This window comes from Tursiops truncatus, chromosome 14 (assembly GCF_011762595.2).
Source record: "Tursiops truncatus isolate mTurTru1 chromosome 14, mTurTru1.mat.Y, whole genome shotgun sequence".
Classification (NCBI taxonomy): domain Eukaryota; kingdom Metazoa; phylum Chordata; class Mammalia; order Artiodactyla; family Delphinidae; genus Tursiops; species Tursiops truncatus.
Window position 1 is genome coordinate 54,623,909 of NC_047047.1, and position 15,684 is coordinate 54,639,592.

The following is a 15,684-nucleotide window of genomic DNA, read 5'->3' on the forward strand; positions in this document are numbered from 1 at the left end:
GAGGCCCGCGTACCGCAAAAAATAAAATAAAAGAAATCAGATGTTGCTTTAAATGCTCTAGATGTCAGGAAGGAGGACTTGGGACCAGTGTATAGGGAACTCAGATTTTCAATAGAGTTTTTTTTTAATTAATTTATTTTATTTTTGGCTGCATTGGGTCTTTGTTGCTGCGCACAGGCTTTCTCTAGTTGCGGCGAGCGGGGAACTACTCTTTGTTGCGGTGTGCGGGCTTCTCATTGCAGTGGCTTCTCTTGTTGTGGAGCACGGGCTCTAGGTGCGTGGGCTTCAGTAGTTGTAGCACATGGACTCAGTAGTTGTGGCTCGCGGGCCCTAGAACGCAGGCTCAGTAGTTGTGGCGCACGGGCTTAGTTGCTCTGCAGCATGTGGGATCTTCCCGGACCAGGGCTTGAACCCATGTCCCCTGCATTGACAGGCGGATTCTTAACCACGGTGCCACCAGGGAAACCCTTCAATAGAGTTTTTAAATTGCAAAACTTCACAGTTGTGCATTCATTCACATACATGCAAATAAGTGCAGTTATTTCATAGTTTATCATTGCATTATTTAGAAGGGCCAGGCTGAGAAATGTCATAACTGAAGAGGAAGTAACATGGGTTGAAACTTTAATGGAATGTTCTTGAAAAATTCCATTTTGGCCAGGGAAGGTTTCATACACTTCTCTGTTTGTTCAGCATGCTTTCATATGGTGTTTTGCTTCCTGCCTTTCCAGACCCATCTGTACTTGGAGGACTGGGCATATCAGTTCTGCCCCTGAAAAGTAAACTAATAATTTGCTGCCCCATGCTGTTGAGCTTTCCATAGACTTGTGAAATGTCATCCACAAGCACGATTATATTGTCCCATTCTGTCATTAACTTTTATTTTTCTTTTAGCAATTCCACACTTATGCCTAAACTTTCAGATTTTTCCAATTCTCCTAGACATTCCCAATAAGCACTTAAACTTTTGACTGTTGGTGTAGCTCAATTGTGAGTTTATTATTTGTTACGGAATTGAATTGAATAATCTGCATTTATGCTATAATTTGAACAAATTAATTTTATGTAGCTTTGATGAGCATCCTTTGATTTATATTTTAAACTATCAACACTATACCAATATACACTTAGTGGATGAAAGCCAGAGGGAGTATATATTATTTGGAGTTCACCTACCAGGACTAAGTAATGCTATATCATTTATGTCTGGGGTAGTGCTTTTACTTAATTTATGCAATGTTGTATTGAAACTAAAACTAAAATTTACCATGACTTTGTACTTGGTAGGTTTTCCCCTCCTACACTTCAATTACCTTAATTGTTTTGAAATAATTCTATAATTCTGCCCATGACAGAGTGGAGGCCATTTGTAGTGTTTAATGTTATAAAATGTTTTTTTTTTTTTTCCATTAGAGAAAAGAAGTGTTAGTAATGACAGGTGTTTTGCTGTATTAAAATACAGGGATTTTTGCTCGCTTCAGCAGCACATATACTAAAATTGGAGCAATACAGAGATTAGCAGGGCCACTGCGCGAGGATGACACGTAAATTCATGAAGAGTTCCATATTTTATTTTATTTATTTATTTATTTTCGCGGTATGCGGGCCTCTCACTGTTGTGGCCTCTCCCGTTGCGGAGCACAGGCTCCGGACGCGCAGGCTCAGCGGCCATGGCTCACGGGCCCAGCCGCTCCGGACCGGGGCACGAACCCGTGTCCCCTGCAACGGCAGGCGGACTCTCAACCACTGCGCCACCTGGGAAGCCCCGAAGTGTTCCATATTTTAAAAAATAAAATAAAATACAGGGATTTATTCAACTTAACATATTGCTTTTTAACTGTATGTTACAAACTTGATCTTGGAGCCCCAACGGAATTGCATGCTTTCCTTCTCTACAATGCAGAGGGCAGGAGAATTTTACTTCCTTAGTGGAGAGCAGTATTTGAGTTTAAATCCTCGACTCTGATACAAGAGAATTGTGTGTGTGGCCATAGCTGTGCATATTTTTTTTTTCCTCATTTTTTTAGCCATAGCCACTCTTTCATATGAAACATTTGGAAGTAAAATGCAAAATTATGAAATCAATATAAGGCTTAGCTTTCAGGTCCATGTGAAAGGCTGTTTATTTTTGTTCATTGAACAGAAGTGGAAAGTTTAGATTTTTTTTGTTTTGAGATAAACTGCCTAACTTCTTACCTGTATTTTTTTCTTACCTGTATTTTTATTCATTCGATAATCTTTACCATTGGAAGGTTTTTTTAAAAAAATAATAATAATACAAATTATATAAGTATAGTATAGTTTTAAAATTAGAATAATGGGTCATCGTCCCCTTCTTGAGAGCTTTGGCTTACATAAGGGAAATCACCTTTAATTAGCTCTTCCAGTCACTCAGTGTAAAAAGGTCGGAAAGTGATCGAGCATCTGTATGTTTGTGTCTTTTTATTAAATACAGTTTTTATTTATGCACTTTTCTGTGCTGCAGTGCATGGCAGAGATAGGAGCATTGTAGCATGCAAGAAATAATTAGGTGCATCCCCTTTTTGTAATAAATAGGTTTCCAAACATTAGTATGAAATTTTTTTTTGTAAATTTCATCATATTTCATATACACCATAATGGATGTGTATAGGAATTCGGTTAGGGAATCCTTTTAACCTGTGAGTCATCCTTCTGTTGTGTTATTGTCCCCTGAACTATATGTTTTTTAGATTTTACTTTTCATGTATGTAAGAATGAGGTCTCTTGTGAAGAACATACTTGCATGGGGATCAGACTCATATCAAATTATGGAAAAGCTGCTATGTGTGAAATAAGATTTGAGGAATTAGAACATTTAACTTAATGAGAATTGTTATCAGCTAATTTTTATTAGCTTTTGGATGTGATTTCCTGATCCCCTCAAAAGTTTTCTAAGGGGTGGGTGGGGATGAAAGGGTGGATACCTTCTTTTTATTACCTCTTCTAAATCTTTTCTGCCTTTCCCTTTCTCAGTTTAGTAATTCACATCTTATTCTGTTTAAAACCACACAAGTGAGGTTAAACATGTCTTCACCATGCCAAGAGGCAAGTGAGTGGCTAGGGAGGGGAGTGAGAAGTAGTAACTAGATATTTGACTAAATTGATGGATCAATTGTAAGCATTGTGGTTTTGTTGATAAGCTTTAGGTGATTTTGGAAGGCTAGTTAGGGGAGTTAAAAAGTGGAACTAAATAAATATGAGGTGGTCTTAACAGTATATTTATGTATTTTTTACAAATTGAGATATAATTCACATACCATGAAATGTATCATTTTAAAGTATATAAATCTGTGGGTTTTAGTATACTCGCAGAGCTATGTAACCATCACCACTAAATGTGCTAATTCTAGAACATTTTCATGTACCCCATACTCATTTGCAGTAACTCCTCATTCCTCCCTTACCCATCTCCTGACAACCATTAATCTCCTTTCTGTCTCTAGGGATTTGCCTATTCTGGACATTTTGTGTAAATGGAAACATGTGGCCCTTGTGTCCATCTTCTTTCACTTAGCATAATTTTTCAAGGTTCATCTGTATTGTAGCATGGATCAATACTTCATTCTTTTTATTGCTGAATAATATTCTATTGTATGGATGTACCACATTTTGTTTATCTATTTCTCTTTTGATGGACATATGTGTTATTTTTACTTTTTGACTGTTGTGAACAATGCTGTTATGAACATTCATGTACAAGTTTTTGTGTGAACATAGGTTTTTCATTTTCTCGGGTATATACCTAGGAATGAAATTCCTGGTCATATGGTAACACCATGTTTAACTTTTTGAGGAACTGTCATACTATTTTTCAAAGCAGATGAACCATTTAGCATTCCCACTGGCAATATATAAAGGTTCCAATCTCTTCACATCCTCCCCAACAATTATTCCTTGTCCTTTTTTTTTTTTTTTAAATAATAGCATCCTGGTCGGTGTGAGTTAATATCTCACTGTGATTTTGATTTGCATTTTCCTAATGACTGATGATGTTGAGCATCTTTTCATGTGCTTATTGATTATTTATATACCCTCTAGGGAGAAAGGTCTATTCAAATCCTTTGACCATTTTTAAAAAATGGATTTTTTTAATTGTTGAATTTTAAGAGTTCTTTATATATTATGGATACTGAACTTTATCAGATATATGATTTGGAAATATTTTCTCTCAGATGAAGGGGTTGTCTTTTCATTTTCTTAATGATGTCATTTGCAGCATACAAGTTTTAACTTTTGATGTAGTCCAATTTATTTTTTCTCTTGTTTTTTGTGCTTTCAGTATTGTATCTTAAAGAACTCAAGGTAATGAAGATTTACTCTTCTGTTTCCTTCTAAAATTTTTATTGTATTAGCTCTTACTTTCAGGTCTCTGATCCATTTTGAGTTAATTTTTTATATATGGTGTGAGGTAGGGGTCCAACTTCATTCTTTGGGAGGTGGATATACAGTTGTCCCTGTATCATTTGTGGAAAAGACCATTCTTCCCACCATTGAGTGGTATTGGCATACTTGTCAAAAACTGGATGACCATAGATTTGTGGGTTTATCTGGATTCTCAGTTCTTTTCCATTGATCTACATGTGTACTCTTATGCCAAAACCACATAGAAGACTGTAGCTTTATAGTAAGTTTAGAGATCAGGAAATATGAGTTCCTCTTCTTTTACAAGACTGTTTTGGCTATCTGGGTTTCTTGCATTTCCATATGAATTTTAGGATCAGCTTGTCCATTTCTGCAAAAAAGGCAGTTGGAATTTTGATAGAGATTGCATTGAATCTGTAGATCAATTAGGGGAGTTTTTGCATCTTGACAATACTAAGTCTTCCGATCCATGGACACAGGATGTCTTTCCATTTATTTAAGTCTTCTTTAATTTCTTCCAATGTTTTATAGCTTTCAGTGTACAAGTCTTGTGCTTCTTTGATTTAATTTACTCTTAAGTGTTTATTCTTTTTGATGTTAATAAGTGGAATTGTGTTCTTAATTTCTTTTTCAGAGTGTTCATTGCTAGTGTATAGAAATACAACTGATTTTTGTATATTGATCTTGTATCCTATAACCTTGCCGAACTTGTTTGTTAGTTCTAATCGATTTTTTTTTTTTTTTTTTTTTTTTAAAAATATGGAACGCTTCACGAATTTGCGTGTCATCCTTGCGCAGGGGCCATGCTAATCTTCTCTGTATCGTTCCAATTTTAGTATATGTGCTGCCGAAGCGAGCACCTAATCGATTTTTGAGGAATTTTTAAATTGTTTTCTATATATAAGATAATGTCATCTGCAAAGAGAGATAGTTTTACTTTTTACTTCCTTTTCTTTCGTCTCTTGCCTAATTACCTTGGCTAGAACTTCTAGTACAATGTCAAATAGGAGTTGTGAGAATGGACATCCTTTTCTTATTCCTGATCTTAGAGGGAAAACTTCTAGTCTTCCGCTATTAAGTATAATGTTAACTGTGGGTTTTTCGTAGATGCCTGCGATCAGGTTGAGGAACTTGTATACCTAGTTTGTTGAGTGTTTTTATCATGAAAGGGTGTTGGATTCTAACAATGTGTTTTAATGAAGAGATGGGCAGATTTTCTTGTGAGTTGAGTTCTTGTACTATCTGTGTCAGGAAATAATTTTCTTTTTTCTTTTTTTTTCTGTACGCGGTCCTCTCACTTGTTGTGGCCTCTTCCATTGCGGAGCACAGGCTCCGGACGCGCAGGCTGAGCGGCCATGGCTCACGGGCCCAGCCGCTCCGCGGCATGTGGGATCTTCCCGGACCGGGGCATGAACCCGTGTCCCCTGCATCGGCAGGCGGACTCTCAACCACTGCGCCACCAGGGAAGCCTAAGTCTGACTATCTTTTAATGGACAGAGCTCCACTGGCATTTTTTTTCATGAGTAATATTGCTAATGTAGTATTTGACTGAATACTACAGTTCTCTAATTTTGTACATATGCCCCAAGGGCCTTTGGTTAATGGCTACATTTTTAATAAATCTCAAGAATGTGCTGGGTGAATATTAATAATCTTCAATGGAAATGCAAATATCAAACCTAGTGGAGTTATGATCCTAGATTTTGGGCATGCTACATCTGTAATGTTACATGTTTACTAAAGATGTTTGGGGAAAAAAGGTTTCAAAGAGGTGTACTTTCCTACAAATGTTTTCAGTACTATTCTTAACAACTGTTCTTAGAAATAATAGGATTTCCAATTACTAGTCATCGAATGCTTGAATAATAGCCACAATTCCTAAAATTTATAGAGCAATGTAAATTATGACAACTTTTTCTTAAGAAATAATGTACTGATGTTTCCTAATTCTTTTATTTTTGCTTAGTACTTTTATTAAGTATTCTGAAAATAAATCTCTGACCCTAGTTGGTCATCCCAAGAAACAAAATTTGCTAAGAGAAAAAAAAAGTATAACTAGCAGTATATACAGGGAAGCACGCAGGGCACCAAGGTAGTAGGTATTAATTGTAAAGATGCAGCAGCAGCTGCCTGACCAAGTCTGGCAGTTCTGATGTCTCTCCTCCTGCCTCTCAGGGTTGGCATCACTCTCAGCAGTGTGGCATCTCTGCACCTCTTCCAGTATCTTCTCTGCTTGTTGATTTCCACTGGTTGAATCTATTCTCTTTTCCCTGTTCAAATTCCAGAGTAGTATTAGCTTAGCCTTACCATCACACAGGTTGGAGAGTGGTCTTCCAAGCTTGGGGACAGCAGTCTTTTTGAGGTGGAGATGTTGCTGTGGGCAGGGCAGCTATAGGAAGAACCATGATATGGTCCGCAGAGCCGCTGCACAGAACCACTCCCTGGGCCACCACGTTTATGGTTTTGCTGATTGGATGTGATGAGCAGGCAGTAGCAGGCACTTAGTGATTGGCCTTGTCTGGTGTGCTCAAAGGAGAAAGCTCAGCCAGAGCTCCAGGTGCGGTTGTGATTAGCCACAGGTACAAGAGTGAATGGTCCTGTGGACAGAAGCAGTGGCTGGTTGAGGTGTTAGGAGAGCAGGGAGCAGTGGGCTGAGTTGGGGGTGGGACTGAAAAAAAAAAGAAGCAGTGGCTGGTTTGTGGCTGTCTCTAGAGGTGCTGCAAGTGTTTGAAGTCAGTGGTATGTTGGGTTAACTACTAAATAAGCAGGTTTCTAGATCCCTTCCAACAAAGGAGCGCTTAACTTGGTATTTACACTTACCACTCCTTTCCTCCCACCCTCTGCTGTTAACCAATGTCAGGACAGTTTTGCAAAGAATCGAAAACTTGAGGGTGCTTTGTGCCTGTTCCTGTAGGAATTGACAGGAGGCTTCACAACCAGGTGATGCCTGACATCACTGTGGAAGTGGAATTCAGTGGTTGTGAATCTTTCTGGTTACTCTGTGTATTCCTCTTTTGATGGAAACTTCCATTTTCCCATCCACAATCTTAAATTCCTTTTGTTCATATGCCATCAAGGATGAGGTTACCAAAATGTTTTGCTCTTAAATTTTCCAAATTCGGGATATTATTTGTCATTATTGTTATTATTTATTCAGTTACATGGTCTAATTTTTTTGAACCCCATTTTGTTTTTCTTATGTTGATCTAATATGGAAATGTAATAAGCAATTCCTGCTGAACTTCCTTTAGAACAGTATTTTTCTAGAGTATTTGATTAAAGTATTCGGTGAAAATAATTAGAATATTTTTTCTTGTTAATATCATCGGGACTTAGAGGAAATGAATGCTGTCATTGTCAAACTTAAAAAAAAATTTTACCTTGTCATTAGTTTACCTTTGTATTTAAGCATAATGAATACTGTCAATTTGCATTTTAAGGAAAACATTTTAATGTGAATACAGTTAGTAATCAGATTTTTCACTGAATGTCATTGCATCAAACTATTCAATAATTAAAAATACTTTAAGTTTTTGGACTGTAAGACTAAGTTTTTGGACTAGAGCAGAAATCTGGGGTATATTTTTTCCACTTTATGTAGTATTAATCATTTTTTCTCTTTTAGGGCCCCAAACTGATGACTTACATGTAAATGCACTGAATGGCCTATGACAGATTTGTATTATCTCTCATTTTATACAGCCATTGACTGGAAATATCCAAAGATAAACGGTTACACTGTTTCTAACTTGAAAGTAAAGAATAGATCTACTTTTGTAAAGGTCATAGAATGTAGATTTTTAAAAATATATATACCAAGTTATGGATTATATTCCATTTAAATTATTATGTAAAGGGGTGTCTGTTTTGCCCTAAAAAGTACCTTACGCATTCAGTCTTTTTTTTTTTTTTTTAACTTGCTTGTTTATTTATTTATTTATTTATATTTGGCTGTGTTGGGTCTTGTTTCTGTGCGAGGGCTTTCTCTAGTTGCGGCAAGCGGGGGGCCACTCTTCATTGCGGTGCGCGGGCCTCTCACTATCGCAGCCTCTCTTGTTGTGGAGCACAGGCTCCAGACGCGCAGGCTCAGTAGTTGTGGCTCACGGGCCTAGTTGCTCCGCGGCATGTGGGATCTTCCCAGACCAGGGCTCGAACCCGTGTCCCCTGCATTGGCAGGCAGATTCTCAACCACTGCGCCACCAGGGAAGCCCACATTCAGTCATTTTTATATCACAATAGTTTAGCTTTATGTTAAAAAAATGATAGGAAAACTTTTTATTTGATGTATTTTAAAAATTTGCTTTTTCCTAAATTTAATTTTGCTCAGTAAGCTCATCACCTCACTATCCCTCATGAAACCAAGTCCTCTCTCTTTAGTTAAGAATAGCTTGAATTTTGGTGCACATTTTTGCTATTTTCAGACCAAGTTTGAAGTAGCCTTATATCAAAGGTAGCCTTATGTGGAGAGCCTTATTGCAAAGATTTTAGAGTATTTAATTTCTAGTATTTTTTCTAGAATTCAGAATCTTGGGTATTTCTGGCCATATAAGAACTTTGAGAAGAGTTCTCTATTTAGTTTTTGGTGAAATATGTTAAGCACTTTGAGAATGTTCTTACACTTTCTGACAATTGTATTTATGTTAAGTAAAGTTATACCTCAGTTTTTCTGTTGAATTTTGTACTGTCATATGATAAAGTTCACCAATGAATAAATTGTTATGTATGTATGTGATAAAGATACTTGCCTTAAAATAGAGCACTCCTGTTTTGCAAACAGTCTACAGTCAAATCGTCTTTCCAGTTACTAATATTTCTGTGCGCCTGGTGAATGCAGGCCTGATTAAGTCCATGGAGGTAGGAAAGAAGGTGGATATCTTTTCATTGTTAATAATCTGAACCTGGATTAAAAAGTATCTTGGACATGTAAAGATTTTATGCAAAAAGTAATATGAGTGTTGTGTGGCGTTTACTCCTAAAGATAGCAAATGACTGAACAGATAAAATGCCCGTTGGTTTTAATCATTATTTTCATTGACCCTATTCTCAGTAGGAGTAGTGATTCAAAAATGTGTATGTCAGTTGTACCGTATGGTCTATACTTCTGCTGTGTATACATAACTACTGCTAATTGTCATCGTTAATGGCCATTGCCTTTATCATAGAGGGACCAGCCAATAGAGAGGGTAATTTGGATAGTAAAGATTGTATCATAGTTTGGGATTTAAGGTAATAATAATTTTATTGTTTAGAAGCTCTTTTAGGAATGTTGGTTTAAATGGACATCACTTTTATCTTCTAATAAAAAGATTCTTAAAATCAGCTCAATTTATGTGGCATAATTTTGTTTTCTACTTTAATATGGGATTAGTAAAGTATACAATCATGGGTCATAGCTTTTCTGATTCGGCTATATGACTTACATATTTATGTCAAATCTTTAGTAGTACCTATAAACGTGCTTCAAATATTTAATTAATTAGTGGTTCCTTTAGTCCCTAAGGAAATATTTTATTTAAAAATAACTTTGTTATGATATACATATGTTGTATGTACATCTGAAAAAAATCTGTACAGCTTGACCATTTGAATAGTTAATAAATTTTGACTTTGAGAACCACCTACAGCTGATACTAAATACATGTTCCTGCCTGGTGTGTTGACTTCACTGATTAGTGTAATTCATTCTTGGTAGACTTATTTCCTTTTGTTTTGAACCTAAACTTCACTTTGCAATAGACCAATAGTGGATGAAGCACAAAAGGTGTCTCCTGGCTGTGATGGTGCCTCTCATGGTCGTGAGGCTGTGAATCGATCATTTGATCTTCTTCTGACCTGCTTTCACATTCTCTCTTTCTCCCTTTTAACTACTCTTCTCTGTGGTAAGAACATAAGTAATTATGTGAGGTAAGTTTCCAGTCGATGATGATGGGTACCTGTAGGCACGTAATATGTGTTGAGTTGAATAAAAAGTCTTGGACATTGAACCTTCTAAATGCCATACTTGTTTAGAGTATGTTCCCAGTGATACAGATGCCTGCCAGACCCTTTCAGTTTTCCTAGTGAAAAGGCCACATGACCCTCTCCAACTCCCCTCTTACCCCATGTCTCTCTCCTCTGTGCGATCCCTGCCCACACCCCACACCCACAACTTCCAGGAGAAAAGGGAGTCCAGATTTGACCTTCTTGTACTCCAGTGGCCCCTTTGACTTGGGTGATGCTCTAGCCCCACTGGCAGAAGCACTTTGCTCTGGTATCGCCAACAGCTTGGTGGAGTCATCCCCAGGATGGAGGCCAGCCAAGACTCAGGCCAGGATTTCCTGAGGGCGGAGGCCCTGCTTGTCCTGATTTTCTCAGCAGGCTCTAGCAATGGGCTTAATTGTGAAGTTTACCCCTCCGGGAGCCAGATGCAAGGACTTCTGAGGGTAGAGAAATAGGTACCTTCCTGGACAGCTCTTGAGCCTGGTTTGAACACATCATTCCATGGTCTCTGTTGACTGAGAGGGGAAACAGTCTAGTCAGCCTGAGTGCTGAGGTGAGGTTTCTTTTGCTTTATTGCTATTAAAGTTATTGCTTCAAGAGCTGGACATAAACTATGAAAACAGTGGGGATCACGAAAAATTTGTTGATAATTGCATCTGAGATAAGAATCCATTCATCAGGTAACACTTATGTGTTGTTAATCAGAGTGATGATTTCTGAGCCACAGGGTTTGCTTCTCAACTGAGCCTTTATGTTTTATTTTTGGAACTAATCAGGTTTTTGTTTTCTTCTAAGGGAAAATAATAGCAAATGTCAGACTGAACATTATATCGTTGGCTTATTCCTCACAAATTTAAAAGAATTACAAGCCAGTGTGTATGGTTGAAAGTTTAGATATCTATCTGAGAAGACAATGTTTCAGAAGAATTTCCAGAGTTTTTTTTTTCTTCCCTGTCTTTCGTTGATGTCTCAAGTTGACAAGTTGGTGGATATATCACTCAGAAGTTCCATCATCTCCATCCTCTTTACATCTTAGGCAGGGTCTGTGAATGTACCTCTTCATTTGTGCTAGGCTGTGAATACAGTGAGGGTGTGATGAATTTTTGGCCAAAAATGGGTTTTGGCACTCTGCTATTAGGGCAATTTAACCTTTTCAAGGCCAAGGAATTTATGTGTGTGTGGGTGGTCCTTCTGTCTGCTGAAAATGTTGAAGTAAGTGTTTCTGCTTTGCTCAGTTCTGAAGAATTTGTGGAGCTTGAGGTCTTGAGCCAGAGGGATCTGAGGAAAGACAAACTTTACTTAGGCAGCAGGATCTCTTATTGGAGCTCTGTAGGAGAGATTGGACACATCTTAAAAATGACCTGATTTTTAAAAAATGTATAAAAATTGTATAATCCACATACTAGAACACATAGGAAACTGGAAGAGAAGACATAAGCACATGGTTCCCTATCAGTGTAACAAATTATTGTCATTTCTTGGCTTTATTTTCTTCTTTTTGCCTCGTTTCTCTCTGCGCTCTGCTCTAGACACACATGTAGAAGACGTGCCCCAGCCTTGAGGAGCTCCCAGTGGGGAAAGTGACAAGTAATAAAACATTAAAGAGGTCTGGGGATAGGATCAAGGTTATGAAATAGCTGCTGTGGGTCCTGGAGGATGGTCACCTCATTCAGCTCAGGAGTCTAGGAAGGTTTCCTGGAGGAGTGATTCTTAAATTCAGTTCAGGAAGACAGGCCCTTAAGGATTTGCAACACTTAGAGGGTTTAGAACGCACCAAAGCAAGAGAACGTGGCTTGTTCTGGCCATTTCACTCGGTCAGCTAGCGCACAGAGAAGTGTGTGAGGGGTGCAGTTGGGTGGGTAGAGGCCAGGTTAGGAAAGGCTTTATGTGCCAGCCAAGGAGGTGAGCTTTACCCTATAGGCACAGAGCCATTGAAGGATGTAAGTCAGGGGAATGGCATGGCAAGGTTTGTCCTTAAGGAGGATCGCTGGGAATTCCCTGGTGGTCCAGTGGTTAGGACTCTGAGCTCTCACTGCTGAGCGCCCGGGTTTAGTCCCTGGACAGGGGAACTAAAATCCCACAAGTGCAGCGGGGTGGGGGAGGGGGGGGAGGATCGCTCTTTCAGGTAAGTCAAGGGTGGAGAGAGACTGGGAACAGTAGGACCAATTAGGAAACTATTGTGCTCATCATCCAGGCAGGGAGGAGGTGATGAGAGAGGACCCAGTAGCAAAGACGAGAGGCGCAGGGCAAGAGTGAGTAGCTTTTGATGGGAATACAGGAAGTAACCTGGATTCTGCTCCTGGAGACTGACAAATGGGGCAAGAGGAAGAAAGGACGTTGAGGGGCCCAGCAGGGAGGTGGGGATGTTAAATGACCCCCAACAATCAGGTGAGTGGAGAACTGAAAAGTAGTCATTGGATTCAGCAACTCGGAGCCCTAGGTGGCTCAGCTGAAATTTAATCCTAGGTCTTCTCAGCCTAAATCCTCATTTTATACAGATTGCCCTACGGTAGTGAAGGGATCTCCAGTTACTACTGACCAGCAGCCTGAGCTCTTAGGAGTTGAGCTGGTTTTGAAATCACTTCTGGGATTTAGCCCCGAAGCACATGATTGCTGTCTGGTCTTTTCAGTGCCTTCGTTGGTTAGTTGTGAGTAGTTATTTATTCTATTGCAGCTGCCTCCAACAAGCCCAGCACGTGAACTAAATGGGAGATCTTCCTGCTAGTCAAAGGGCTGAAAGTGTAACTTGCATTGAGTAGAAGATGAAAGTAGTTGGGCATTAAGCCCAGGCTTTCCAACTCTGATTCAGCAAACCTTTGATTCAAAGTTTCCATTTCCCTGAGCCTAACCTTTTCCAAGATATCAGGAAGCACCATTTGAACTTTATTCTAATCACCTGGGAAATTACAGCACATGAGAATGTCCTGTGGGCCTGTCAGGAGCAATGTTAACACAGTTTGAACAGCGGAAACCACAGTAGCATTTTCAGTTAAAATGCAAAGGGCAGTTCCACACAGGTGGCATTTTACTACAAATGATGCAGCTGGAACTGAGTATATTCTTAATCACATTTAGACTCTGGGGAGTGTGGTACTATAATAAGCTTCAGATTTGTTCGAAAGGGACTGTTATTACTAATAATCATTAATCATTATGAGCCATAAAATCTGATCCGGAAGAATACGAGGAAAAAAGTGATAGTATTATGTGCAAGAGTCTCATCTAGTGATATACGGTTTCCAGCAGTGTGATTTTAATTTTTAATCAATGCGCTTCTTCATGTATGGATGTTCTGCGGCTGACTGACTAGTGGAACCACCCTAAGCTTGTACTAATAATTTTTAAAAACACATTTGCAGTGATTCGTTAGGTTTCTTGTGAATCCCCCTTCTGATCAAAAGGAACTATTTATTTTTAAAAACCCTTATTAGTTTTTTAAATTGCATAAAAATTATTGTAACTAAATAATTTTGGAATATAAAAAATGAAGAGTAAAGGTTTTCTCTATTCCATATTGAACCCAACAGGCACCACGTGATAGTGGTTTTGGTGTAATATTTCAGGCTTTTTTCTATGATAGCATGTTTTTGGCTGCTACTAGATCAAAAAACACAGTGACAATAGCCATAAAGATGGCCACAACTCAAATGTCCATCAGCAGATAAATGGATAAACAAAATGTGGGGTATATACACACAGAGAGACGCACACAAATGGATACACACAGAGAGACGCACACAAATGGAATATTACTGAGGCTTAAAAAGGAATGAAATTCTGATATATGCTACAACATAGATGAACCTTGAAAACATTATACTAATTGAAGTAAGCCAGTTGCAAAAGGACACGTACTGTATGGTTCCACTTATGTGAGGTACCTGGAATACACAAATTCATAGAGACAGAAAATAGAGCAGAGGTTACCAGGAGCTGGGGGTGGAAGAATGGGGAATTATTGTTTAATGGGTATAGATATGTTTCTGTTTGGAATGATGAAAAAAGTTCTGGAAATAAATAGTGGTGATGACTGTACAACATTTTGAATGTACTTAATGCCACTGAATTGTACACTTAAAAAATGGTTCAAATGGTAAATTTTATGTGTATTTTACTGTGATAAAAAAGAAAAGCACAGTGACTATGTAATTTTTGCATCTACTCTAAACACTTAGAAGTTATTTAAAATGTGATACAACATATTTTTAAAATGTGGTTATACTTGACAACTTGAAGTCTGTATCCGTCACCTTGGACTAAGTTATGCAGTGATAACCAACACCCCCCAAATCTTAATTTCTTACCACTACAAAGGCTTGTTTTTTGCTCATGTTGCATGCTTTTCACAGGTTGGCTACGATTCTATGCCATAACCTCTTCACTTCAGGATCCAGGATGAAGGCATGGTCCCTGCCTGGGATGTTGCTATTCTTGAGTCAGAGGACAAAGAGAAGATGGTGAAAGCACTCAGACCCTTAGAGGGTCTACTCAGAAGTGTCACACTTCATTTTTTTTTTTTTTTTTGCGGTACGCAGGCCTCTCTGTCACTGCTGTGGCCTCTCCTGTTGCGGAGCACAGGCTCCAGATGTGCAGGCTCAGTGGCCATGGCTCATGGGCCCAGCCACTCCGCAGCATGTGGGATCTTCCCGGACCGGGGCACGAACCTGTGTCCCCTGCATCGGCAGGCGGACTCTCAACCACTGCGTCACCAGGGAAGCCCAGTCACACTTCATTTTAATCCACATTTTTACTGACAAAGCTAGTCACTTGACCCAGCCTGACATTATTGGGGTGAGAAAATATAATCCTCCTATAGGGAGGGGCAGTGAATATTTGGGAGCAATAATACAATTACCTTAGGTTTGTAACTAGAAATATGACATTTGTCTGTGGCCGTGGGAGGAACTGAAGGCATCTGTACATGTGAGACCTCACTGAGCTGGTGAAGGGTCTGGAATCACACTATCCAAATGGGGCAAAAGCCCTGAGCCCTAATGCGAGGTCTAGCTCGGATCTCTGTACCTGCTTAGGCTAGATCATAGCACCAGAGAAACCAGTTGACAGGAAGGGGCACAGCAGGATAAAATTCCCAAGATGAGCTCTCAAACATAAATTACAAAGCACTTGTGGTCCAACCCTATGGAAGAGAATCAACAATTCCAAGAAATGGGAGAATTTCTATCAGGAAATAGAAATAATAGGCCAATTCAAAAGATTTTAAAATAAGTATATTTTAAAATGCTTAGATATAACAGAGGGATAATTCAGTGGAGTAAGATCTAGAGGCAATGAGACAAGAACAGATATATGTAAAAAATATAG

General features: G+C 38.8%; 2 non-coding genes across 2 annotated transcripts; one reads left to right on the forward strand and one right to left on the reverse strand.

Moving 5' to 3' along the window:
* Nucleotides 1-1,468: 1,468 nt before the first annotated feature.
* On the forward strand, nucleotides 1,469-1,572 carry LOC117307994 (U6 spliceosomal RNA). The gene has a single exon (XR_004521935.1). It is a non-coding gene; the product is annotated as a U6 spliceosomal RNA (small nuclear RNA).
* A 3,564-nt stretch (nucleotides 1,573-5,136) lies between these two features.
* Nucleotides 5,137-5,243, reverse strand: LOC117307965 (U6 spliceosomal RNA). The gene has a single exon (XR_004521906.1). It is a non-coding gene; the product is annotated as a U6 spliceosomal RNA (small nuclear RNA).
* Between the last annotated feature and the right edge of the window lie 10,441 nt (nucleotides 5,244-15,684).